This window comes from Ciona robusta, unplaced genomic scaffold, assembly GCF_009617815.1.
Source record: "Ciona robusta unplaced genomic scaffold, ASM961781v2 AP042741.1".
In the NCBI taxonomy this organism is placed as follows: domain Eukaryota; kingdom Metazoa; phylum Chordata; class Ascidiacea; order Phlebobranchia; family Cionidae; genus Ciona; species Ciona robusta.
This window is the reverse complement of record NW_028323120.1, coordinates 28,275-48,435: the sequence shown is the minus strand read 5'-3', so window position 1 is coordinate 48,435 and position 20,161 is coordinate 28,275. Positions and strand designations below refer to the sequence as shown.

General features: G+C 33.4%; 25 non-coding genes and 47 pseudogenes across 25 annotated transcripts; all 72 read left to right on the top strand.

Annotated features, from left to right (window-relative positions):
- Positions 1-79: 79 nt before the first annotated feature.
- Positions 80-198, top strand: LOC149723998 (5S ribosomal RNA). Its single transcript, XR_016386829.1, has one exon. It is a non-coding gene; the product is annotated as a 5S ribosomal RNA (ribosomal RNA).
- Positions 199-299: 101 nt separating this feature from the next.
- On the top strand, positions 300-418 carry LOC149723997 (5S ribosomal RNA; annotated as a pseudogene).
- Positions 419-517: 99 nt separating this feature from the next.
- LOC149723996 (5S ribosomal RNA) lies at positions 518-626 on the top strand (annotated as a pseudogene).
- A 99-nt stretch (positions 627-725) lies between these two features.
- Positions 726-845, top strand: LOC149723995 (5S ribosomal RNA; annotated as a pseudogene).
- Positions 846-944: 99 nt separating this feature from the next.
- On the top strand, positions 945-1,058 carry LOC149723994 (5S ribosomal RNA; annotated as a pseudogene).
- A 100-nt stretch (positions 1,059-1,158) lies between these two features.
- On the top strand, positions 1,159-1,267 carry LOC149723993 (5S ribosomal RNA; annotated as a pseudogene).
- Positions 1,268-1,783: 516 nt separating this feature from the next.
- Positions 1,784-1,892, top strand: LOC149723992 (5S ribosomal RNA; annotated as a pseudogene).
- A 311-nt stretch (positions 1,893-2,203) lies between these two features.
- LOC149723991 (5S ribosomal RNA) lies at positions 2,204-2,322 on the top strand (annotated as a pseudogene).
- Positions 2,323-2,630: 308 nt separating this feature from the next.
- On the top strand, positions 2,631-2,749 carry LOC149723990 (5S ribosomal RNA; annotated as a pseudogene).
- Positions 2,750-2,849: 100 nt separating this feature from the next.
- On the top strand, positions 2,850-2,968 carry LOC149723989 (5S ribosomal RNA; annotated as a pseudogene).
- A 97-nt stretch (positions 2,969-3,065) lies between these two features.
- On the top strand, positions 3,066-3,184 carry LOC149723988 (5S ribosomal RNA). The gene has a single exon (XR_016386827.1). It is a non-coding gene; the product is annotated as a 5S ribosomal RNA (ribosomal RNA).
- Positions 3,185-3,283: 99 nt separating this feature from the next.
- LOC149723987 (5S ribosomal RNA) lies at positions 3,284-3,402 on the top strand (annotated as a pseudogene).
- A 307-nt stretch (positions 3,403-3,709) lies between these two features.
- On the top strand, positions 3,710-3,828 carry LOC149723986 (5S ribosomal RNA; annotated as a pseudogene).
- Positions 3,829-4,135: 307 nt separating this feature from the next.
- On the top strand, positions 4,136-4,254 carry LOC149723985 (5S ribosomal RNA; annotated as a pseudogene).
- A 442-nt stretch (positions 4,255-4,696) lies between these two features.
- LOC149723984 (5S ribosomal RNA) lies at positions 4,697-4,815 on the top strand (annotated as a pseudogene).
- A 99-nt stretch (positions 4,816-4,914) lies between these two features.
- On the top strand, positions 4,915-5,023 carry LOC149723983 (5S ribosomal RNA; annotated as a pseudogene).
- A 99-nt stretch (positions 5,024-5,122) lies between these two features.
- Positions 5,123-5,242, top strand: LOC149723982 (5S ribosomal RNA; annotated as a pseudogene).
- A 99-nt stretch (positions 5,243-5,341) lies between these two features.
- LOC149723981 (5S ribosomal RNA) lies at positions 5,342-5,455 on the top strand (annotated as a pseudogene).
- A 725-nt stretch (positions 5,456-6,180) lies between these two features.
- LOC149723980 (5S ribosomal RNA) lies at positions 6,181-6,289 on the top strand (annotated as a pseudogene).
- Positions 6,290-6,600: 311 nt separating this feature from the next.
- LOC149723979 (5S ribosomal RNA) lies at positions 6,601-6,719 on the top strand (annotated as a pseudogene).
- Positions 6,720-7,027: 308 nt separating this feature from the next.
- On the top strand, positions 7,028-7,146 carry LOC149723978 (5S ribosomal RNA; annotated as a pseudogene).
- A 100-nt stretch (positions 7,147-7,246) lies between these two features.
- LOC149723977 (5S ribosomal RNA) lies at positions 7,247-7,365 on the top strand (annotated as a pseudogene).
- A 96-nt stretch (positions 7,366-7,461) lies between these two features.
- On the top strand, positions 7,462-7,580 carry LOC149723976 (5S ribosomal RNA). The gene has a single exon (XR_016386826.1). It is a non-coding gene; the product is annotated as a 5S ribosomal RNA (ribosomal RNA).
- Positions 7,581-7,679: 99 nt separating this feature from the next.
- On the top strand, positions 7,680-7,798 carry LOC149723975 (5S ribosomal RNA; annotated as a pseudogene).
- A 307-nt stretch (positions 7,799-8,105) lies between these two features.
- Positions 8,106-8,224, top strand: LOC149723974 (5S ribosomal RNA; annotated as a pseudogene).
- Positions 8,225-8,532: 308 nt separating this feature from the next.
- On the top strand, positions 8,533-8,651 carry LOC149723973 (5S ribosomal RNA; annotated as a pseudogene).
- Positions 8,652-8,751: 100 nt separating this feature from the next.
- On the top strand, positions 8,752-8,870 carry LOC149723972 (5S ribosomal RNA; annotated as a pseudogene).
- Positions 8,871-8,970: 100 nt separating this feature from the next.
- On the top strand, positions 8,971-9,089 carry LOC149723971 (5S ribosomal RNA; annotated as a pseudogene).
- Positions 9,090-9,186: 97 nt separating this feature from the next.
- LOC149723970 (5S ribosomal RNA) lies at positions 9,187-9,305 on the top strand. Its single transcript, XR_016386825.1, has one exon. It is a non-coding gene; the product is annotated as a 5S ribosomal RNA (ribosomal RNA).
- Positions 9,306-9,404: 99 nt separating this feature from the next.
- LOC149723969 (5S ribosomal RNA) lies at positions 9,405-9,523 on the top strand (annotated as a pseudogene).
- A 308-nt stretch (positions 9,524-9,831) lies between these two features.
- Positions 9,832-9,950, top strand: LOC149723968 (5S ribosomal RNA). The gene has a single exon (XR_016386824.1). It is a non-coding gene; the product is annotated as a 5S ribosomal RNA (ribosomal RNA).
- Positions 9,951-10,049: 99 nt separating this feature from the next.
- Positions 10,050-10,158, top strand: LOC149723967 (5S ribosomal RNA; annotated as a pseudogene).
- Positions 10,159-10,466: 308 nt separating this feature from the next.
- On the top strand, positions 10,467-10,585 carry LOC149723966 (5S ribosomal RNA; annotated as a pseudogene).
- A 101-nt stretch (positions 10,586-10,686) lies between these two features.
- On the top strand, positions 10,687-10,805 carry LOC149723965 (5S ribosomal RNA; annotated as a pseudogene).
- A 308-nt stretch (positions 10,806-11,113) lies between these two features.
- LOC149723964 (5S ribosomal RNA) lies at positions 11,114-11,232 on the top strand. The gene has a single exon (XR_016386823.1). It is a non-coding gene; the product is annotated as a 5S ribosomal RNA (ribosomal RNA).
- Positions 11,233-11,332: 100 nt separating this feature from the next.
- LOC149723963 (5S ribosomal RNA) lies at positions 11,333-11,451 on the top strand. The gene has a single exon (XR_016386822.1). It is a non-coding gene; the product is annotated as a 5S ribosomal RNA (ribosomal RNA).
- A 99-nt stretch (positions 11,452-11,550) lies between these two features.
- LOC149723962 (5S ribosomal RNA) lies at positions 11,551-11,669 on the top strand (annotated as a pseudogene).
- A 307-nt stretch (positions 11,670-11,976) lies between these two features.
- LOC149723961 (5S ribosomal RNA) lies at positions 11,977-12,095 on the top strand (annotated as a pseudogene).
- Positions 12,096-12,403: 308 nt separating this feature from the next.
- On the top strand, positions 12,404-12,512 carry LOC149723960 (5S ribosomal RNA; annotated as a pseudogene).
- Positions 12,513-12,612: 100 nt separating this feature from the next.
- LOC149723959 (5S ribosomal RNA) lies at positions 12,613-12,731 on the top strand (annotated as a pseudogene).
- A 99-nt stretch (positions 12,732-12,830) lies between these two features.
- LOC149723958 (5S ribosomal RNA) lies at positions 12,831-12,949 on the top strand (annotated as a pseudogene).
- A 99-nt stretch (positions 12,950-13,048) lies between these two features.
- LOC149723957 (5S ribosomal RNA) lies at positions 13,049-13,167 on the top strand (annotated as a pseudogene).
- Positions 13,168-13,257: 90 nt separating this feature from the next.
- LOC149723956 (5S ribosomal RNA) lies at positions 13,258-13,376 on the top strand. Its single transcript, XR_016386821.1, has one exon. It is a non-coding gene; the product is annotated as a 5S ribosomal RNA (ribosomal RNA).
- A 99-nt stretch (positions 13,377-13,475) lies between these two features.
- On the top strand, positions 13,476-13,584 carry LOC149723955 (5S ribosomal RNA; annotated as a pseudogene).
- A 100-nt stretch (positions 13,585-13,684) lies between these two features.
- LOC149723954 (5S ribosomal RNA) lies at positions 13,685-13,803 on the top strand. The gene has a single exon (XR_016386820.1). It is a non-coding gene; the product is annotated as a 5S ribosomal RNA (ribosomal RNA).
- A 99-nt stretch (positions 13,804-13,902) lies between these two features.
- On the top strand, positions 13,903-14,021 carry LOC149723953 (5S ribosomal RNA; annotated as a pseudogene).
- Positions 14,022-14,111: 90 nt separating this feature from the next.
- Positions 14,112-14,230, top strand: LOC149723952 (5S ribosomal RNA). The gene has a single exon (XR_016386819.1). It is a non-coding gene; the product is annotated as a 5S ribosomal RNA (ribosomal RNA).
- A 99-nt stretch (positions 14,231-14,329) lies between these two features.
- Positions 14,330-14,438, top strand: LOC149723951 (5S ribosomal RNA; annotated as a pseudogene).
- A 99-nt stretch (positions 14,439-14,537) lies between these two features.
- On the top strand, positions 14,538-14,646 carry LOC149723950 (5S ribosomal RNA; annotated as a pseudogene).
- Positions 14,647-14,746: 100 nt separating this feature from the next.
- Positions 14,747-14,865, top strand: LOC149723949 (5S ribosomal RNA). Its single transcript, XR_016386818.1, has one exon. It is a non-coding gene; the product is annotated as a 5S ribosomal RNA (ribosomal RNA).
- A 100-nt stretch (positions 14,866-14,965) lies between these two features.
- On the top strand, positions 14,966-15,084 carry LOC149723948 (5S ribosomal RNA). Its single transcript, XR_016386816.1, has one exon. It is a non-coding gene; the product is annotated as a 5S ribosomal RNA (ribosomal RNA).
- Positions 15,085-15,183: 99 nt separating this feature from the next.
- LOC149723947 (5S ribosomal RNA) lies at positions 15,184-15,292 on the top strand (annotated as a pseudogene).
- A 99-nt stretch (positions 15,293-15,391) lies between these two features.
- LOC149723946 (5S ribosomal RNA) lies at positions 15,392-15,510 on the top strand. Its single transcript, XR_016386845.1, has one exon. It is a non-coding gene; the product is annotated as a 5S ribosomal RNA (ribosomal RNA).
- A 100-nt stretch (positions 15,511-15,610) lies between these two features.
- On the top strand, positions 15,611-15,719 carry LOC149723945 (5S ribosomal RNA; annotated as a pseudogene).
- A 100-nt stretch (positions 15,720-15,819) lies between these two features.
- Positions 15,820-15,938, top strand: LOC149723944 (5S ribosomal RNA). Its single transcript, XR_016386815.1, has one exon. It is a non-coding gene; the product is annotated as a 5S ribosomal RNA (ribosomal RNA).
- Positions 15,939-16,038: 100 nt separating this feature from the next.
- Positions 16,039-16,157, top strand: LOC149723943 (5S ribosomal RNA; annotated as a pseudogene).
- A 360-nt stretch (positions 16,158-16,517) lies between these two features.
- LOC149723942 (5S ribosomal RNA) lies at positions 16,518-16,636 on the top strand. Its single transcript, XR_016386814.1, has one exon. It is a non-coding gene; the product is annotated as a 5S ribosomal RNA (ribosomal RNA).
- Positions 16,637-16,735: 99 nt separating this feature from the next.
- LOC149723941 (5S ribosomal RNA) lies at positions 16,736-16,854 on the top strand. The gene has a single exon (XR_016386813.1). It is a non-coding gene; the product is annotated as a 5S ribosomal RNA (ribosomal RNA).
- A 308-nt stretch (positions 16,855-17,162) lies between these two features.
- On the top strand, positions 17,163-17,281 carry LOC149723940 (5S ribosomal RNA; annotated as a pseudogene).
- Positions 17,282-17,380: 99 nt separating this feature from the next.
- Positions 17,381-17,499, top strand: LOC149723939 (5S ribosomal RNA). Its single transcript, XR_016386844.1, has one exon. It is a non-coding gene; the product is annotated as a 5S ribosomal RNA (ribosomal RNA).
- Positions 17,500-17,598: 99 nt separating this feature from the next.
- LOC149723938 (5S ribosomal RNA) lies at positions 17,599-17,717 on the top strand. Its single transcript, XR_016386812.1, has one exon. It is a non-coding gene; the product is annotated as a 5S ribosomal RNA (ribosomal RNA).
- A 99-nt stretch (positions 17,718-17,816) lies between these two features.
- On the top strand, positions 17,817-17,925 carry LOC149723937 (5S ribosomal RNA; annotated as a pseudogene).
- A 100-nt stretch (positions 17,926-18,025) lies between these two features.
- On the top strand, positions 18,026-18,144 carry LOC149723936 (5S ribosomal RNA). Its single transcript, XR_016386811.1, has one exon. It is a non-coding gene; the product is annotated as a 5S ribosomal RNA (ribosomal RNA).
- Positions 18,145-18,244: 100 nt separating this feature from the next.
- LOC149723935 (5S ribosomal RNA) lies at positions 18,245-18,363 on the top strand. The gene has a single exon (XR_016386810.1). It is a non-coding gene; the product is annotated as a 5S ribosomal RNA (ribosomal RNA).
- Positions 18,364-18,462: 99 nt separating this feature from the next.
- On the top strand, positions 18,463-18,581 carry LOC149723934 (5S ribosomal RNA). The gene has a single exon (XR_016386809.1). It is a non-coding gene; the product is annotated as a 5S ribosomal RNA (ribosomal RNA).
- Positions 18,582-18,681: 100 nt separating this feature from the next.
- LOC149723933 (5S ribosomal RNA) lies at positions 18,682-18,800 on the top strand (annotated as a pseudogene).
- A 100-nt stretch (positions 18,801-18,900) lies between these two features.
- Positions 18,901-19,019, top strand: LOC149723932 (5S ribosomal RNA; annotated as a pseudogene).
- A 99-nt stretch (positions 19,020-19,118) lies between these two features.
- Positions 19,119-19,237, top strand: LOC149723931 (5S ribosomal RNA). Its single transcript, XR_016386842.1, has one exon. It is a non-coding gene; the product is annotated as a 5S ribosomal RNA (ribosomal RNA).
- Positions 19,238-19,336: 99 nt separating this feature from the next.
- LOC149723930 (5S ribosomal RNA) lies at positions 19,337-19,455 on the top strand. The gene has a single exon (XR_016386808.1). It is a non-coding gene; the product is annotated as a 5S ribosomal RNA (ribosomal RNA).
- Positions 19,456-19,554: 99 nt separating this feature from the next.
- On the top strand, positions 19,555-19,663 carry LOC149723929 (5S ribosomal RNA; annotated as a pseudogene).
- Positions 19,664-19,763: 100 nt separating this feature from the next.
- On the top strand, positions 19,764-19,882 carry LOC149723928 (5S ribosomal RNA). Its single transcript, XR_016386807.1, has one exon. It is a non-coding gene; the product is annotated as a 5S ribosomal RNA (ribosomal RNA).
- Positions 19,883-19,982: 100 nt separating this feature from the next.
- On the top strand, positions 19,983-20,101 carry LOC149723927 (5S ribosomal RNA). Its single transcript, XR_016386806.1, has one exon. It is a non-coding gene; the product is annotated as a 5S ribosomal RNA (ribosomal RNA).
- Positions 20,102-20,161: the final 60 nt, after the last annotated feature.

Here is a 20,161-nt window from a genome sequence, read left to right as displayed (position 1 = left end):
CAAAAATACGCTTTTGGTATAAAAGGATTTTTTTAATTTACGTTAACAATATATTAATCAAGATTCAAAACGTTATTCTGCCTATCTCCATACCAGATTGAAAGTACCCGATCTCGTCCGATCTCGGAAGTCAAGCAATCTCGGGTTCAGTTAGTACTTGAATGGGTGACCGTCTGGGAATACTGAATGAGTTAGGCAATGATTATAAAAAAAAAAATTTCAAAAATACGCTTTTGGTATAAAATGATTTTTTTAATTTACGTTAACAATATATTGATCAAGATTCAAAACATTATTCTGCATATCTCCATACCAGATTAAAAGTACCCGATCTCGTCCGATCTCGGAAGTCAAGCAATCTCGGGTTCAGTTAGTACTTGAATGGGTGACCGTCTGGGAATACTGAATGAGTTAGGCAATGATTATAAAACAAATTTTCAAATATACGCTTTTGGTATGAAATGATTTTTTTAATTTACGTTAACAATATATTAATCAAGATTCAAAACATAATTCTGTCTATCTTCAAACCAGATTGAAAGTACCCGATCTCGGAAGTCAAGCAATCTCGGGTTCAGTTAGTACTTGAATGGGTGACCGTCTGGGAATACTGAATGAGTTAGGCAATGATTATAAAACAAAATTTTCAAAAATACGCTTTTGGTATAAAATGATTTTTTAATTTACCTTAACAATATATTAATCAAGATTCAATAAAGTATTCTGCCTATCTCCATACCAGATTGAAAGTACCCGATCTCGTCCGATATCGGAAGTCAAGCAATCTCGGGTTCAGTTAAGTACTTGAATGGGTGACCGTCTTGGAATACTGAATGAGTTAGGCAATGATTATAAAACTAAATTTTCAAAAATACGCTTTTGGTATAAAATGAATTTTTAATTTACGTTAACTATATATTAATCAAGATTCAAAACATTATCCTGCCTATCTCCATACCAGATTGAAAGTACCCGATCTCGTCCGATCTCGGAAGTCAAGCAATCTCGGGTTCAGTTAGAAATGGGTGACCGTCTGGGAATACTGAATGAGTTAGGCAATAATTATAAATCAAAATTTTCAAAAATACGCTTTTGGAATAAAATGATTTTTTTAATTTACGTTAACAATATATTAATAAAGATTCAAAACATTATTCTGCCTATCTCCATACCAGATTGAAAGTACCCGATCTCGGAAGTCAAGCAATCTCGAGTTCAGTTAGTACTTGAATGGGTGACCGTCTGGGAATACTGAATGAGTTAGGCAATGATTATAAAACTAAATTTTCAAAAATACGCTTTTGGTATAAAATGAATTTTTAATTTACGTTAACTATATATTAATCAAGATTCAAAACCTAATTCTGCCTATCTACATACCAGATTGAAAGTACCCGATCTCGGAAGTCAAGCAATCTCGAGTTCAGTTAGTACTTGAATGGGTGACCGTCTGGGAATACTGAATGAGTTAGGCAATGATTATAAAACTAAATTTTCAAAAATACGCTTTTGGTATAAAATGAATTTTTAATTTACGTTAACTATATATTAATCAAGATTCAAAACCTAATTCTGCCTATCTACATACCAGATTGAAAGTACCCGATCTCGGAAGTCAAGCGATCTCGGGTTCAGTTATTACTTGAATGGAGGACCGTCTGGGAATACTGAATGAGTTAGGCAATGATTATAAATCAAAATTTTCAAAAATACGCTTTTGGAATAAAATGATTTTTTTAATTTACGTTAACAATATATTAATCAAGATTCAAAACATTATTCTGCCTATCTCCATACCAGATTGAAAGTACCCGATCTCGGAAGTCAAGCAATCTCGAGTTCAGTTAGTACTTGAATGGGTGACCGTCTGGGAATACTGAATGAGTTAGGCAATGATTATAAAACTAAATTTTCAAAAATACGCTTTTGGTATAAAATGAATTTTTAATTTACGTTAACTATATATTAATCAAGATTCAAAACCTAATTCTGCCTATCTACATACCAGATTGAAAGTACCCGATCTCGGAAGTCAAGCGATCTCGGGTTCAGTTATTACTTGAATGGAGGACCGTCTGGGAATACTGATTGAGTTAGGCAATGATTATAAAACAAAATTTTTTAAAAATACGCTTTTGGTATAAATTAATGATTTTTTAATTTACCTTAACAATATATTAATCAAGATTCAAAACATTATTGTGCTTATCTCTATACCAGATTAAAAGTAACCGATCTCGTCCGATCTCGGAAGTCAAGCAATCTCGGGTTCAGTTAGTGCTTGAATGGGTGACCGTCTGGGAATACTGAATGAGTTAGGCAATGATTATAAAACAAAATTTTCAAAAATACGCTTTTGGTATAAAATGAATTTTTAATTTACGTTAACTATATATTAATCAAGATTCAAAACCTAATTCTGCCTATCTACATACCAGATTGAAAGTACCCGATCTCGGAAGTCAAGCGATCTCGGGTTCAGTTAGTACTTGAATGGAGGACCGTCTGGGAATACTGATTGAGTTAGGCAATGATTATAAAACAAAATTTTTTAAAAATACGCTTTTGGTATAAAATGATTTTTTAATTTACCTTAACAATATATTAATCAAGATTCAAAACATTATTGTGCTTATCTCCATACCAGATTAAAAGTAACCGATCTCGTCCAATCTCGGAAGTCAAGCAATCTCGGGTTCAGTTAGTGCTTGAATGGGTGACCGTCTGGGAATACTGAATGAGTTAGGCAATGATTATAAAACAAAATTTTCAAAAATACGCTTTTGGTATAAAATGATTTTTTTAATTTACGTTAACAATATATTAATCAAGATTCAAAACATTATTCTGCCTATCTCCATACCAGATTAAAAGTACCCGATCTCGTCCGATCTCGGAAGTCAAGCAATCTCGGGTTCAGTTAGTACTTCAATGGGTGACTGTCTGGGAATACTGAATGAGTTAGGCAATGATTATAAAACACAATTTTCAAAAATACGCTTTTGGTATAAAATGATTTTTTTTTACGTTAACAACATATTAATCAAGATTCAAAACATAATTCTGCCTATCTCCATACCAGATTGAAAGTACCCGATCTCGTCCGATCTCGGAAGTCAAGCAATCTCGGGTTCAGTTAGTACTTGAATGGGTGACCGTCTGGGAATACTGAATGAGTTAGGCAATGATTATAAAACAAAATTTTCAAAAATACGCTTTTGGTATAAAATGATTTTTTAATTTACCCTAACAATATATTAATCAAGATTCAAAACATTATTGTGCCTATCTCCATACCAGATTAAAAGTACCCGATCTCGTCCGATCTCGGAAGTCAAGCAATCTCGGGTTCAGTTAGTACTTCAATGGGTGACCGTCAGGGAATACTGAATGAGTTAAGCAATGATTATAAACAAAATTTTCAAAAATACGCTTTTGGTATAAAATGATTTTTTAATTTAACTTAACAATCTATTAATCAAGATTCAAAACATTATTGTGCCTATCTCCATACCAGATTAAAAGTACCCGATCTCGGAAGTCAAGCAAGCTCGGGTTCAGTTAGTACTTGAATGGGTGACCGTCTGGGATTACTGAATGAGTTAGGCAATAATTATAAACCAGAATTTTCAAAAATACGCTTTTGGTATAAAATGATTTTTTTAATTTACGTTAACAATATATTAATCAAGATTCAAAACATTATTCTGCCTATCTCCATACCAGATTAAAAGTACCCGATCTCGTCCGATCTCGGAAGTCAAGCAATCTCGGGTTCAGTTAGTACTTCAATGGGTGACCGTCTGGGAATACTGAATGAGTTAGGCAATGATTATAAAACACAATTTTCAAAAATACGCTTTTGGTATAAAATGATTTTTTTTTTACGTTAACAACATATTAATCAAGATTCAAAACATAATTCTGCCTATCTCCATACCAGATTGAAAGTACCCGATCTCGGAAGTCAAGCAATCTCGGGTTCAGTTAGTATTTGAATGGAGGACCGTCCGGGAATACTGATTGAGTTAGGCAATGATTATAAAACATAATTTTTTAAAAATACGCTTTTGGTATAAAATGATTTTTTAATTTACCTTAACAATATATTAATCAAGATTCAAAACATTATTGTGCTTATCTCTATACCAGATTAAAAGTAACCGATCTCGTCCGATCTCGGAAGTCAAGCAATCTCGGGTTCAGTTAGTGCTTGAATGGGTGACCGTCTGGGAATACTGAATGAGTTAGGCAATGATTATAAAACAAAATTTTCAAAAATAGGCTTTTGGTATAAAATGATTTTTTTAATTTACGTTAACAATATATTAATCAAGATTCAAAACGTTATTCTGCCTATCTCCACCCATTCAAGTACTAACTGAACCCGAGTTTGCTTGACTTCCGAGATCGGACGAGATCGGGTACTTTCAATCTGGTATGGAGATAGGCAGAATAACGTATTGAATCTTGATTAATATATTGTTAACCTAAATTAAAAAAATCATTTCATACCAAAAGCGTATTTTTGAAAATTTTGTTTTATAATCATTGCCTAACTCACGACCGTCTGGGAATACTGAATGAGTTAGGCAATGATTATAAAAAAAAAAATTTCAAAAATACGCTTTTGGTATAAAATGATTTTTTTAATTTACGTTAACAATATATTGATCAAGATTCAAAACATTATTCTGCATATCTCCATACCAGATTAAAAGTACCCGATCTCGTCCGATCTCGGAAGTCAAGCAATCTCGGGTTCAGTTAGTACTTGAATGGGTGACCGTCTGGGAATACTGAATGAGTTAGGCAATGATTATAAAACAAATTTTCAAATATACGCTTTTGGTATGAAATGATTTTTTTAATTTACGTTAACAATATATTAATCAAGATTCAAAACATAATTCTGTCTATCTTCAAACCAGATTGAAAGTACCCGATCTCGGAAGTCAAGCAATCTCGGGTTCAGTTAGTACTTGAATGGGTGACCGTCTGGGAATACTGAATGAGTTAGGCAATGATTATAAAACAAAATTTTCAAAAATACGCTTTTGGTATAAAATGATTTTTTAATTTACCTTAACAATATATTAATCAAGATTCAATAAAGTATTCTGCCTATCTCCATACCAGATTGAAAGTACCCGATCTCGTCCGATATCGGAAGTCAAGCAATCTCGGGTTCAGTTAAGTACTTGAATGGGTGACCGTCTTGGAATACTGAATGAGTTAGGCAATGATTATAAAACTAAATTTTCAAAAATACGCTTTTGGTATAAAATGAATTTTTAATTTACGTTAACTATATATTAATCAAGATTCAAAACATTATCCTGCCTATCTCCATACCAGATTGAAAGTACCCGATCTCGTCCGATCTCGGAAGTCAAGCAATCTCGGGTTCAGTTAGAAATGGGTGACCGTCTGGGAATACTGAATGAGTTAGGCAATAATTATAAATCAAAATTTTCAAAAATACGCTTTTGGAATAAAATGATTTTTTTAATTTACGTTAACAATATATTAATAAAGATTCAAAACATTATTCTGCCTATCTCCATACCAGATTGAAAGTACCCGATCTCGGAAGTCAAGCAATCTCGAGTTCAGTTAGTACTTGAATGGGTGACCGTCTGGGGATACTGAATGAGTTAGGCAATGATTATAAAACTAAATTTTCAAAAATACGCTTTTGGTATAAAATGAATTTTTAAGTTACGTTAACTATATATTAATCAAGATTCAAAACCTAATTCTGCCTATCTACATACCAGATTGAAAGTACCCGATCTCGGAAGTCAAGCAATCTCGAGTTCAGTTAGTACTTGAATGGGTGACCGTCTGGGAATACTGAATGAGTTAGGCAATGATTATAAAACTAAATTTTCAAAAATACGCTTTTGGTATAAAATGAATTTTTAATTTACGTTAACTATATATTAATCAAGATTCAAAACCTAATTCTGCCTATCTACATACCAGATTGAAAGTACCCGATCTCGGAAGTCAAGCGATCTCGGGTTCAGTTATTACTTGAATGGAGGATCGTCTGGGAATACTGAATGAGTTAGGCAATGATTATAAATCAAAATTTTCAAAAATACGCTTTTGGAATAAAATGATTTTTTTAATTTACGTTAACAATATATTAATCAAGATTCAAAACATTATTCTGCCTATCTCCATACCAGATTGAAAGTACCCGATCTCGGAAGTCAAGCAATCTCGAGTTCAGTTAGTACTTGAATGGGTGACCGTCTGGGAATACTGAATGAGTTAGGCAATGATTATAAAACTAAATTTTCAAAAATACGCTTTTGGTATAAAATGAATTTTTAATTTACGTTAACTATATATTAATCAAGATTCAAAACCTAATTCTGCCTATCTACATACCAGATTGAAAGTACCCGATCTCGGAAGTCAAGCGATCTCGGGTTCAGTTATTACTTGAATGGAGGACCGTCTGGGAATACTGATTGAGTTAGGCAATGATTATAAAACAAAATTTTTTAAAAATACGCTTTTGGTATAAATTAATGATTTTTTAATTTACCTTAACAATATATTAATCAAGATTCAAAACATTATTGTGCTTATCTCCATACCAGATTAAAAGTAACCGATCTCGTCCGATCTCGGAAGTCAAGCAATCTCGGGTTCAGTTAGTGCTTGAATGGGTGACCGTCTGGGAATACTGAATGAGTTAGGCAATGATTATAAAACAAAATTTTCAAAAATACGCTTTTGGTATAAAATGAATTTTTAATTTACGTTAACTATATATTAATCAAGATTCAAAACCTAATTCTGCCTATCTACATACCAGATTGAAAGTACCCGATCTCGGAAGTCAAGCGATCTCGGGTTCAGTTAGTACTTGAATGCAGGACCGTCTGGGAATACTGATTGAGTTAGGCAATGATTATAAAACAAAATTTTTTAAAAATACGCTTTTGGTATAAAATGATTTTTTAATTTACCTTAACAATATATTAATCAAGATTCAAAACATTATTGTGCTTATCTCCATACCAGATTAAAAGTAACCGATCTCGTCCGATCTCGGAAGTCAAGCAATCTCGGGTTCAGTTAGTGCTTGAATGGGTGACCGTCTGGGAATACTGAATGAGTTAGGCAATGATTATAAAACAAAATTTTCAAAAATACGCTTTTGGTATAAAATGATTTTTTTAATTTACGTTAACAATATATTAATCAAGATTCAAAACATTATTCTGCCTATCTCCATACCAGATTAAAAGTACCCGATCTCGTCCGATCTCGGAAGTCAAGCAATCTCGGGTTCAGTTAGTACTTCAATGGGTGACTGTCTGGGAATACTGAATGAGTTAGGCAATGATTATAAAACACAATTTTCAAAAATACGCTTTTGGTATAAAATGATTTTTTTTACGTTAACAACATATTAATCAAGATTCAAAACATAATTCTGCCTATCTCCATACCAGATTGAAAGTACCCGATCTCGTCCGATCTCGGAAGTCAAGCAATCTCGGGTTCAGTTAGTACTTGAATGGGTGACCGTCTGGGAATACTGAATGAGTTAGGCAATGATTATAAAACAAAATTTTCAAAAATACGCTTTTGGTATAAAATGATTTTTTAATTTACCCTAACAATATATTAATCAAGATTCAAAACATTATTGTGCCTATCTCCATACCAGATTAAAAGTACCCGATCTCGTCCGATCTCGGAAGTCAAGCAATCTCGGGTTCAGTTAGTACTTCAATGGGTGACCGTCAGGGAATACTGAATGAGTTAAGCAATGATTATAAACAAAATTTTCAAAAATACGCTTTTGGTATAAAATGATTTTTTAATTTAACTTAACAATCTATTAATCAAGATTCAAAACATTATTGTGCCTATCTCCATACCAGATTAAAAGTACCCGATCTCGGAAGTCAAGCAAGCTCGGGTTCAGTTAGTACTTGAATGGGTGACCGTCTGGGATTACTGAATGAGTTAGGCAATAATTATAAACCAGAATTTTCAAAAATACGCTTTTGGTATAAAATGATTTTTTTAATTTACGTTAACAATATATTAATCAAGATTCAAAACATTATTCTGCCTATCTCCATACCAGATTAAAAGTACCCGATCTCGTCCGATCTCGGAAGTCAAGCAATCTCGGGTTCAGTTAGTACTTCAATGGGTGACCGTCTGGGAATACTGAATGAGTTAGGCAATGATTATAAAACACAATTTTCAAAAATACGCTTTTGGTATAAAATGATTTTTTTTTTTACGTTAACAACATATTAATCAAGATTCAAAACATAATTCTGCCTATCTCCATACCAGATTGAAAGTACCCGATCTCGGAAGTCAAGCAATCTCGGGTTCAGTTAGTATTTGAATGGAGGACCGTCCGGGAATACTGATTGAGTTAGGCAATGATTATAAAACATAATTTTTTAAAAATACGCTTTTGGTATAAAATGATTTTTTAATTTACCTTAACAATATATTAATCAAGATTCAAAACATTATTGTGCTTATCTCTATACCAGATTAAAAGTAACCGATCTCGTCCGATCTCGGAAGTCAAGCAATCTCGGGTTCAGTTAGTGCTTGAATGGGTGACCGTCTGGGAATACTGAATGAGTTAGGCAATGATTATAAAACAAAATTTTCAAAAATAGGCTTTTGGTATAAAATGATTTTTTTAATTTACGTTAACAATATATTAATCAAGATTCAAAACATAATTCTGCCTATCTCCATACCAGATTGAAAGTACCCGATCTCGTCCGATCTCGGCAGTCAAGCAAGCTCGGGTTCAGTTAGTACTTGAATGGGTGACCGTCTGGGATTACTGAATGAGTTAGGCAATAATTATAAACCAGAATTTTCAAAAATACGCTTTTGGTATAAAATGATTTTTTTAATTTACGTTAACAATATATTAATCAAGATTCAAAACATTATTCTGCCTATCTCCATACCAGATTAAAAGTACCCGATCTCGTCCGATCTCGGAAGTCAAGCAATCTCGGGTTCAGTTAGTACTTCAATGGGTGACCGTCTGGGAATACTGAATGAGTTAGGCAATGATTATAAAACACAATTTTCAAAAATACGCTTTTGGTATAAAATGATTTTTTTTTACGTTAACAACATATTAATCAAGATTCAAAACATAATTCTGCCTATCTCCATACCAGATTGAAAGTACCCGATCTCGTCCGATCTCGGAAGTCAAGCAATCTCGGGTTCAGTTAGTACTTGAATGGGTGACCGTCTGGGAATACTGAATGAGTTAGGCAATGATTATAAAACAAAATTTTCAAAAATACGCTTTTGGTATAAAATGATTTTTTAATTTACCCTAACAATATATTAATCAAGATTCAAAACATTATTGTGCCTATCTCCATACCAGATTAAAAGTACCCGATCTCGTCCGATCTCGGAAGTCAAGCAATCTCGGGTTCAGTTAGTACTTCAATGGGTGACCGTCAGGGAATACTGAATGAGTTAAGCAATGATTATAAAACTAAATTTTCAAAAATACGCTTTTGGTATAAAATGAATTTTGAATTTACGTTAACTATATATTTATCAAGATTCAAAACCTAATTCTGCCTATCTACATACCAGATTGAAAGAACCCGATCTCGGAAGTCAAGCGATCTCGGGTTCAGTTAGTACTTGAATGGAGGACCGTCTGGGAATACTGAATAAGTTAGGCAATGATTATAAAACAAAATTTTCAAAAATACGCTTTTTTTATAAAATGATTTTTTTAATTTACGTTAACAATGTATTAATCAAGATTCAAAACATAATTCTGCCTATCTCCATACCAGATTGAAAGTACCCGATCTCGTCCGATCTCGGAAGTCAAGCAATCTCGGGTTCAGTTAGTACTTGAATGGGTGACCGTCTGGGAATACTGAATGAGTTAGGCAATGATTATAAAACAAAATTTTCAAAAATACGCTTTTGGTATAAAATGATTTTTTAATTTACCTTAACAATATATTAATCAAGATTCAATAAAGTATTCTGCCTATCTCCATACCAGATTGAAAGTACCCGATCTTGGAAGTCAAGCAATCTCGGGTTCAGTTAGTACTTGAATGGGTGACCGACTGGGAATACTGAATGAGTTAGGCAATGATTATAAAACTAAATTTTCAAAAATACGCTTTTGGTATAAAATGAATTTTTAATTTACGTTAACTATATATTAATCAAGATTCAAAACCTAATTCTGCCTATCTACATACCAGATTGAAAGTACCCGATCTCGGAAGTCAAGCGATCTCGGGTTCAGTTAGTACTTGAATGGAGGACCGTCTGGGAATACTGAATGAGTTAGGCAATGATTATAAAACAAAATTTTCAAAAATACGCTTTTGGTATAAAATTATTTTTTTAATTTACGTTAACAATATATTAATCAAGATTCAAAACATTATTCTGCCTATCTCCATACCAGATTGAAAGTACCCGATCTCGTCCGATCTTGTAAGTCAAGCAATCTCGGGTTCAGTTAGTACTTGAATGGGTGACCGTCTAGGAATACTGAATGAGTTAGGCAATGATTATAAAACAAAATTTTTAAAAATACGCTTTTGGTGTAAAATGATTTTTTTTAATTTACGTTAACAATATATTAATCAAGATTCAAAACATAATTCTGCCTATCTCCATACCAGATTGAAAGTACCCGATCTCGTCCGATCTCGGAAGTCAAGCAATCTCGGGTTCAGTTAGTACTTGAATGGGTGACCGTCTGGGTATACTGAATGAGTTAGGCAATGATTATAAAACAAAATTTTCAAAAATACGCTTTTGGTACAAAATGATTTTTTAATTTACCTTAACAATATATTTATCAAGATTCAATAAAGTATTCTGCCTATCTCCATGCCAGATTGAAAGTACCCGTTCTCGGAAGTCAAGCAATTTCGGGTTCAGTTAGTGCTTGAATGGGTGACCCTCTGGGAATACTGAATGAGTTAGGCAATTATTATAAAACAAAATTTTCAAAAATACGCTTTTGGTATTAAATGATTTTCTTAATTTACGTTAACAATATATTATTCAAGATTCAATACGTTATTCTGCCTATCTCCATACCAGATTGAAAGTACCCGATCTCGTCCGATCTCGGAAGTCAAGCAATCTCGGGTTCAGTTAGTACTTGAATGGGTGACCGTCTGGGAATACTGAATGAGTTAGGCAATAATTATAAAACAAAATTTTCAAAAATACGCTTTTGGTATAAAATGATTTTTTTAATTTACGTTAACAATATATTAATCAAGATTCAAAACATAATTCTGCCTATCTCCATACCAGATTGAAAGTACCCGATCTCGTCCGATCTCGGAAGTCAAGCAATCTCGGGTTCAGTTAGTACTTGAATGGGTGACCGTCTGGGAATACTGAATGAGTTAGGCAATGATTATAAAACAAAATTTTCAAAAATACGCTTTTGGTATAAAATGATTTTTTAATTTACCTTAACAATATATTAATCAAGATTCAATAAAGTATTCTGCCTATCTCCATACCAGATTGAAAGTACCCGATCTCGTCCGATCTCGGAAGTCAAGCAATCTCGGGTTCAGTTAGTACTTGAATGGGTGACCGTCTGGAAATACTGAATGAGTTAGGCAATGATTATAAAACTAAATTTTCAAAAATACGCTTTTGGTATAAAATGAATTTTGAATTTACGTTAACTATATATTTATCAAGATTCAAAACCTAATTCTGCCTATCTACATACCAGATTAAAAGTACCCGATCTCGGAAGTCAAGCGATCTCGGGTTCAGTTAGTACTTGAATGGAGGACCGTCTGGGAATACTGAATGAGTTAGGCAATGATTATGAAAGTAAATTTTCAAAAATACGCTTTTGGTATAAAATGAATTTTTAATTTACGTTAACTATATATTAATCAAGATTCAAAACATAATTCTGCCTAACTACATACCAGATTGAAAGTACCCGATCTCGTCCAATCTCGGAAGTTAAGCAATCTCGGGTTCAGTTAGTACTTGAATGGAGGACCGTCTGGGAATACTGAATGAGTTAGGCAATGATTATGAAAGTAAATTTTCAAAAATACGCTTTTGGTATAAAATGAATTTTTAATTTACGTTAACTATATATTTATCAAGATTCAAAACCTAATTCTGCCTATCTACATACCAGATTAAAAGTACCCGATCTCGGAAGTCAAGCGATCTCGGGTTCAGTTAGTACTTGAATGGAGGACCGTCTGGGAATACTGAATAAGTTAGGCAATGATTATAAAACAAAATTTTCAAAAATACGCTTTTTTTATAAAATGATTTTTTTAATTTACGTTAACAATGTATTAATCAAGATTCAAAACATAATTCTGCCTATCTCCATACCAGATTGAAAGTACCCGATCTCGGAAGTCAAGCAATCTCGGGTTCAGTTAGTACTTGAATGGGTGACCGTCTGGGAATACTGAATGAGTTAGGCAATGATTATAAAACAAAATTTTCAAAAATACGCTTTTGGTATAAAATGATTTTTTTAATTTACGTTAACAATATATTAATCAAGATTCAATACGTTATTCTGCCTATCTCCATACCAGATTGAAAGTACCCGTTCACGTCCGATCTCGGAAGTCAAGCAATCTCGGGTTCAGTTAGTACTTGAATGGGTGACCGTCTGGGAATACTGAATGAGTTAGGCAATGATTATGAAAGTAAATTTTCAAAAATACGCTTTTGGTATAAAATGAATTTTTAATTTACGTTAACTATATATTAATCAAGATTCAAAACATAATTCTGCCTAACTACATACCAGATTGAAAGTACCCGATCTCGTCCAATCTCGGAAGTTAAGCAATCTCGGGTTCAGTTAGTACTTGAATGGGTGACCGTCTGGGAATACTGAATGAGTTAGGCAATAATTATGAAACAAAATTTTCAAAAATACGCTTTTGGTATAAAATGATTTTTTAATTTACGTTAACAACATATTAATCAAGATTCAATGCATAATTCTGCCTATCTCCATACCAGATTGGAAGTACCCGATCTCGTCCGATCTCGGAAGTCAAGCAATCTCGGGCTCAGTTAGTACTTGAATGGGTGACCGTCTGGGAATACTGAATGAGTTAGGCAATGATTATAAAACAAAAATACGCTTTTGGTATGAAATGATTTTTAAATTTACCTTAACAATATATTAATCAAGATTCAATAAAGTATTCTGCCTATCTCCATACCAGATTGAAAGTACCCGATCTCGTCCGATCTCGGAAGTCAAGCAATCTCGGGTTCAGTTAGTACTTGAATGGGTGACCGTCTGGGAATACTGAATGAGTTAGGCAATGATTATAAATGTAAATTTTCAAAAATACGCTTTTGGTATAAAATGAATTTTTAATTTACGTTAACTATATATTAATCAAGATTCAGAACATAATTCTGCCTAACTACATACCAGATTGAAAGTACCCGATCTCGGAAGTCAAGCAATCTCGGGTTCAGTTAGTACTTGAATGGGTGACCGTCTGGGAATACTGAATGAGTTAGGCAATGATTATAAAACAAAACTTTCAAAAATACGCTTTTGGTATAAAATGATTTTTTTAATTTACGTTAACAATTTATTAATCAAGATTCAAAACATAATTCTGCCTATCTCCATACCAGATTGAAAGTACCCGATCTCGTCCGATCTCGGAAGTCAAGCAATCTCGGGTTCAGTTAGTACTTGAATGGGTGACCGTCTGGGAATACTGAATGAGTTAGGCAATGATTATAAAACAAAATTTTCAAAAATACGCTTTTGGTATAAAATGATTTTTTAATTTACGTTAACAACATATTAATCAAGATTCAATACATAATTCTGCCTATCTCCATACCAGATTGGAAGTACCCGATCTCGTCCGATCTCGGAAGTCAAGCAATCTCGGGTTCAGTTAGTACTTGAATGGGTGACCGTCTGGGAATACTGACTAAGTTAGGCAATGATTATAAAACAAAAATACGCTTTTGGTATGAAACGATTTTTAAATTTACCTTAACAATATATTAATCAAGATTCAATAAAGTATTCTGCCTATCTCCATACCAGATTGAAAGTACCCGATCTCGTCCGATCTCGGAAGTCAAGCAATCTCGGGTTCAGTTAGTACTTGAATGGGTGACCGTCTGGGAATACTGAATGAGTTAGGCAATGATTATAAAAGTAAATTTTCAAAAATACGCTTTTGGTATAAAATGAATTTTTAATTTACGTTAACTATATATTAATCAAGATTCAGAACATAATTCTGCCTAACTACATACCAGATTGAAAGTACCCGATCTCGGAAGTCAAGCAATCTCGGGTTCAGTTAGTACTTGAATGGGTGACCGTCTGGGAATACTGAATGAGTTAGGCAATAATTATAAAACAAAATTTTCAAAAATACGCTTTTGGTATAAAATGATTTTTTAATTTACGTTAACAACATATTAATCAAGATTCAAAACATAATTCTGCCTATCTCCATACCAGATTGAAAGTACCCGATCTCGGAAGTCAAGCAATCTCGGGTTCAGTTAGTACTTGAATGGGTGACCGTCTGGGAATACTGAATGAGTTAGGCAATGATTATAAAACAAAATTTTCAAAAATACGCTTTTGGTATAAAATGATTTTTTTAATTTACGTTAACAATTTATTAATCAAGATTCAAAACATAATTCTGCCTATCTCCATACCAGATTGAAAGTACCCGATCTCGTCCGATCTCGGAAGTCAAGCAATCTCGGGTTCAGTTAGTACTTGAATGGGTGACCGTCTGGGAATACTGAATGAGTTAGGCAATGATTATAAAACAAAATTTTCAAAAATACGCTTTTGGTAGGAAATGATTTTTTTAATTTACGTTAACAATATATTAATCAAGATTCAATACGTTATTCTGCCTATCTCCATACCAGATTGAAAGTACCCGATCTCGTCCGATCTCGGAAGTCAAGCAATCTCGGGTTCAGTTAGTACTTGAATGGGTGACCGTCTGGGAATACTGAATGAGTTAGGCAATGATTATGAAAGTAAATTTTCAAAAATACGCTTTTGGTATAAAATGAATTTTTAATTTACGTTAACTATATATTAATCAAGATTCAAAACATAATTCTGCCTAACTACATACCAGATTGAAAGTACCCGATCTCGGAAGTTAAGCAATCTCGGGTTCAGTTAGTACTTGAATGGGTGACCGTCTGGGAATACTGAATGAGTTAGGCAATAATTATGAAACAAAATTTTCAAAAATACGCTTTTGGTATAAAATGATTTTTTAATTTACGTTAACAACATATTAATCAAGATTCAATACATAATTCTGCCTATCTCCATACCAGATTGGAAGTACCCGATCTCGTCCGATCTCGGAAGTCAAGCAATCTCGGGTTCAGTTAGTACTTGAATGGGTGACCGTCTGGGAATACTGAATGAGTTAGGCAATAATTATAAAACAAAATTTTCAAAAATACGCTTTTGGTATAAAATGATTTTTTTAATTTACGTTAACAACATATTAATCAAGATTCAAAACATAATTCTGCCTATCTCCATACCAGATTGAAAGTACCCGATCTCGGAAGTCAAGCAATCTCGGGTTCAGTTAGTACTTGAATGGGTGACCGTCTGGGAATACTGAATGAGTTAGGCAATGATTATAAAACAAAATTTTCAAAAATACGCTTTTGGTAGGAAATGATTTTTTTAATTTACGTTAACAATATATTAATCAAGGTTCAATACGTTATTCTGCCTATCTCCATACCAGATTGAAAGTACCCGATCTCGTCCGATCTCGGAAGTCAAGCAATCTCGGGTTCAGTTAGTACTTGAATGGGTGACCGTCTGGGAATACTGAATGAGTTAGGCAATGATTATAAAACAAAATTTTCAAAAATACGCTTTTGGTATAAAATGATTTTTTTAATTTACGTTAACAACATATTAATCAAGATTCAAAACATAATTCTGCCTAACTACATACCAGATTGAAAGTACCCGATCTCGTCCGATCTCGGAAGTCAAGCAATCTCGGGTTCAGTTAGTACTTGAATGGGTGACCGTCTGGAAATACTGAATGAGTTAGGCAATAATTATGAAACAAAATTTTCAAAAATATGCTTTTGGTATAAAATGATTTTTTTAATTTACGTTAACAATATATTAATCAAGATTCAAAACATAATTCTGCCTATCTCCATACCAGATTGAAAGTACCCGATCTCGTCCGATCTCGGAAGTCAAGCAATCTCGGGTTCAGTTAGGCAATAATTATCGGAAGTCAAGCAATCTCGGGTTCAGTTAGTACTTGAATGGGTGACCGTCTGGGAATACTGAATGAGTTAGGCAATGATTATAAAACAAAATTTTCAAAAATATGCTTTTGGTATAAAATGATTTTTTTAATTTACGTTAACAATATATTAATCAAGATTCAAAACATAATTCTGCCTATCTCCATACCAGATTGAAAGTACCCGATCTCGTCCGATCTCGGAAGTCAAGCAATCTCGGGTTCAGTTAGTACTTGAATGGGTGACCGTCTGGGAATACTGAATGAGTTAGGCAATGATTATAAAACAAAATTTTCAAAAATACGCTTTTGGTATGAAATGATTTTTTAATTTACCTTAACAATATATTAATCAAGATTCAATAAAGTATTTTGCCTATCTCCATACCAGATTGAAAGTACCCGATCTCGTCCGATCTCGGAAGTCAAGCAATCTCGGGTTCAGTTAGTACTTGAATGGGTGACCGTCTGGGAATACTGAATGAGTTAGGCAATGATTATAAAAGTAAATTTTCAAAAATACGCTTTTGGTATAAAATGAATTTTTAATTTACGTTAACTATATATTAATCAAGATTCAGAACATAATTCTGCCTAACTATATACCAGATTGAAAGTACCCGATCTCGGAAGTCAAGCAATCTCGGGTTCAGTTAGTACTTGAATGGGTGACCGTCTGGGAATACTGAATGAGTTATGGCAATGATTATGAAAGTAAATTTTCAAAAATACGCTTTTGGTATAAAATGAATTTTTAATTTGCGTTAACTATATATTAATCAAGATTCAAAACATAATTCTGCCTAACTACATACCAGATTGAAAGTACCCGATCTCGTCCGATCTCGGAAGTCAAGCAATCTCGGGTTCAGTTAGTACTTGAATGGGTGACCGTCTGGAAATACTGAATGAGTTAGGCAATAATTATGAAACAAAATTTTCAAAAATACGCTTTTGGTATAAAATGATTTTTTAATTTACGTTAACAACATATTAATCAAGATTCAATACATAATTCTGCCTATCTCCATACCAGATTGGAAGTACCCGATCTCGTCCGATCTCGGAAGTCAAGCAATCTCGGGTTCAGTTAGTACTTGAATGGGTGACCGTCTGGGAATACTGAATGAGTTAGGCAATGATTATAAAACAAAATTTTCAAAAATACGCTTTTGGTATGAAATGATTTTTTAATTTACCTTAACAATATATTAATCAAGATTCAATAAAGTATTCTGCCTATCTCCATACCAGATTGAAAGTACCCGATCTCGTCCGATCTCGGAAGTCAAGCAATCTCGGGTTCAGTTAGTACTTGAATGGGTGACCGTCTGGGAATACTGAATGAGTTAGGCAATGATTATAAAAGTAAATTTTCAAAAATACGCTTTTGGTATAAAATGAATTTTTAATTTACGTTAACTATATATTAATCAAGATTCAGAACATAATTCTGCCTAACTACATACCAGATTGAAAGTACCCGATCTCGGAAGTCAAGCAATCTCGGGTTCAGTTAGTACTTGAATGGGTGACCGTCTGGGAATACTGAATGAGTTATGCAATAATTATAAAACAAAATTTTCAAAAATACGCTTTTGGTAGGAAATGATTTTTTTAATTTACGTTAACAATATATTAATCAAGGTTCAATACGTTATTCTGCCTATCTCCATACCAGATTGAAAGTACCCGATCTCGTCCGATCTCGGAAGTCAAGCAATCTCGGGTTCAGTTAGTACTTGAATGGGTGACCGTCTGGGAATACTGAATGAGTTAGGCAATGATTATAAAACAAAATTTTCAAAAATACGCTTTTGGTATAAAATGATTTTTTTAATTTACGTTAACAACATATTAATCAAGATTCAATACGTTATTCTGCCTATCTCCATACCAGATTGAAAGTACCCGATCTCGTCCGATCTCGGAAGTCAAGCAATCTCGGGTTCAGTTAGTACTTGAATGGGTGACCGTCTGGGAATACTGAATGAGTTAGGCAATGATTATGAAAGTAAATTTACAAAAATACGCTTTTGGTATGAAATGATTTTTTAATTTACCTTAACAATATATTAATCAAGATTCAATAAAGTATTCTGCCTATCTCCATACCAGATTGAAAGTACCCGATCTCGTCCGATCTCGGAAGTCAAGCAATCTCGGGTTCAGTTAGTACTTGAATGGGTGACCGTCTGGGAATACTGAATGAGTTAGGCAATGATTATAAAACAAAATTTTCAAAAATACGCTTTTGGTATAAAATGATTTTTTTAATTTACGTTAACAATATATTAATCAAGATTCAAAACATAATTCTGCCTATCTCCATACCAGATTGAAAGTACCCGATCTCGTCCGATCTCGGAAGTCAAGCAATCTCGGGTTCAGTTAGTACTTGAATGGGTGACCGTCTGGGAATACTGAATGAGTTATGGCAATGATTATGAAAGTAAATTTTCAAAAATACGCTTTTGGTATAAAATGAATTTTTAATTTGCGTTAACTATATATTAATCAAGATTCAAAACATAATTCTGCCTAACTACATACCAGATTGAAAGTACCCGATCTCGTCCGATCTCGGAAGTCAAGCAATCTCGGGTTCAGTTAGTACTTGAATGGGTGACCGTCTGGAAATACTGAATGAGTTAGGCAATAATTATGAAACAAAATTTTCAAAAATACGCTTTTGGTATAAAATGATTTTTTAATTTACGTTAACAACATATTAATCAAGATTCAATACATAATTCTGCCTATCTCCATACCAGATTGGAAGTACCCGATCTCGTCCGATCTCGGAAGTCAAGCAATCTCGGGTTCAGTTAGTACTTGAATGGGTGACCGTCTGGGAATACTGAATGAGTTAGGCAATGATTATAAAACAAAATTTTCAAAAATACGCTTTTGGTATGAAATGATTTTTTAATTTACCTTAACAATATATTAATCAAGATTCAATAAAGTATTCTGCCTATCTCCATACCAGATTGAAAGTACCCGATCTCGTCCGATCTCGGAAGTCAAGCAATCTCGGGTTCAGTTAGTACTTGAATGGGTGACCGTCTGGGAATACTGAATGAGTTAGGCAATGATTATAAAAGTAAATTTTCAAAAATACGCTTTTGGTATAAAATGAATTTTTAATTTACGTTAACTATATATTAATCAAGATTCAGAACATAATTCTGCCTAACTACATACCAGATTGAAAGTACCCGATCTCGGAAGTCAAGCAATCTCGGGTTCAGTTAGTACTTGAATGGGTGACCGTCTGGGAATACTGAATGAGTTATGCAATAATTATAAAACAAAATTTTCAAAAATACGCTTTTGGTAGGAAATGATTTTTTTAATTTACGTTAACAATATATTAATCAAGGTTCAATACGTTATTCTGCCTATCTCCATACCAGATTGAAAGTACCCGATCTCGTCCGATCTCGGAAGTCAAGCAATCTCGGGTTCAGTTAGTACTTGAATGGGTGACCGTCTGGGAATACTGAATGAGTTAGGCAATGATTATAAAACAAAATTTTCAAAAATACGCTTTTGGTATAAAATGATTTTTTTAATTTACGTTAACAACATATTAATCAAGATTCAATACGTTATTCTGCCTATCTCCATACCAGATTGAAAGTACCCGATCTCGTCCGATCTCGGAAGTCAAGCAATCTCGGGTTCAGTTAGTACTTGAATGGGTGACCGTCTGGGAATACTGAATGAGTTAGGCAATGATTATGAAAGTAAATTTACAAAAATACGCTTTTGGTATGAAATGATTTTTTAATTTA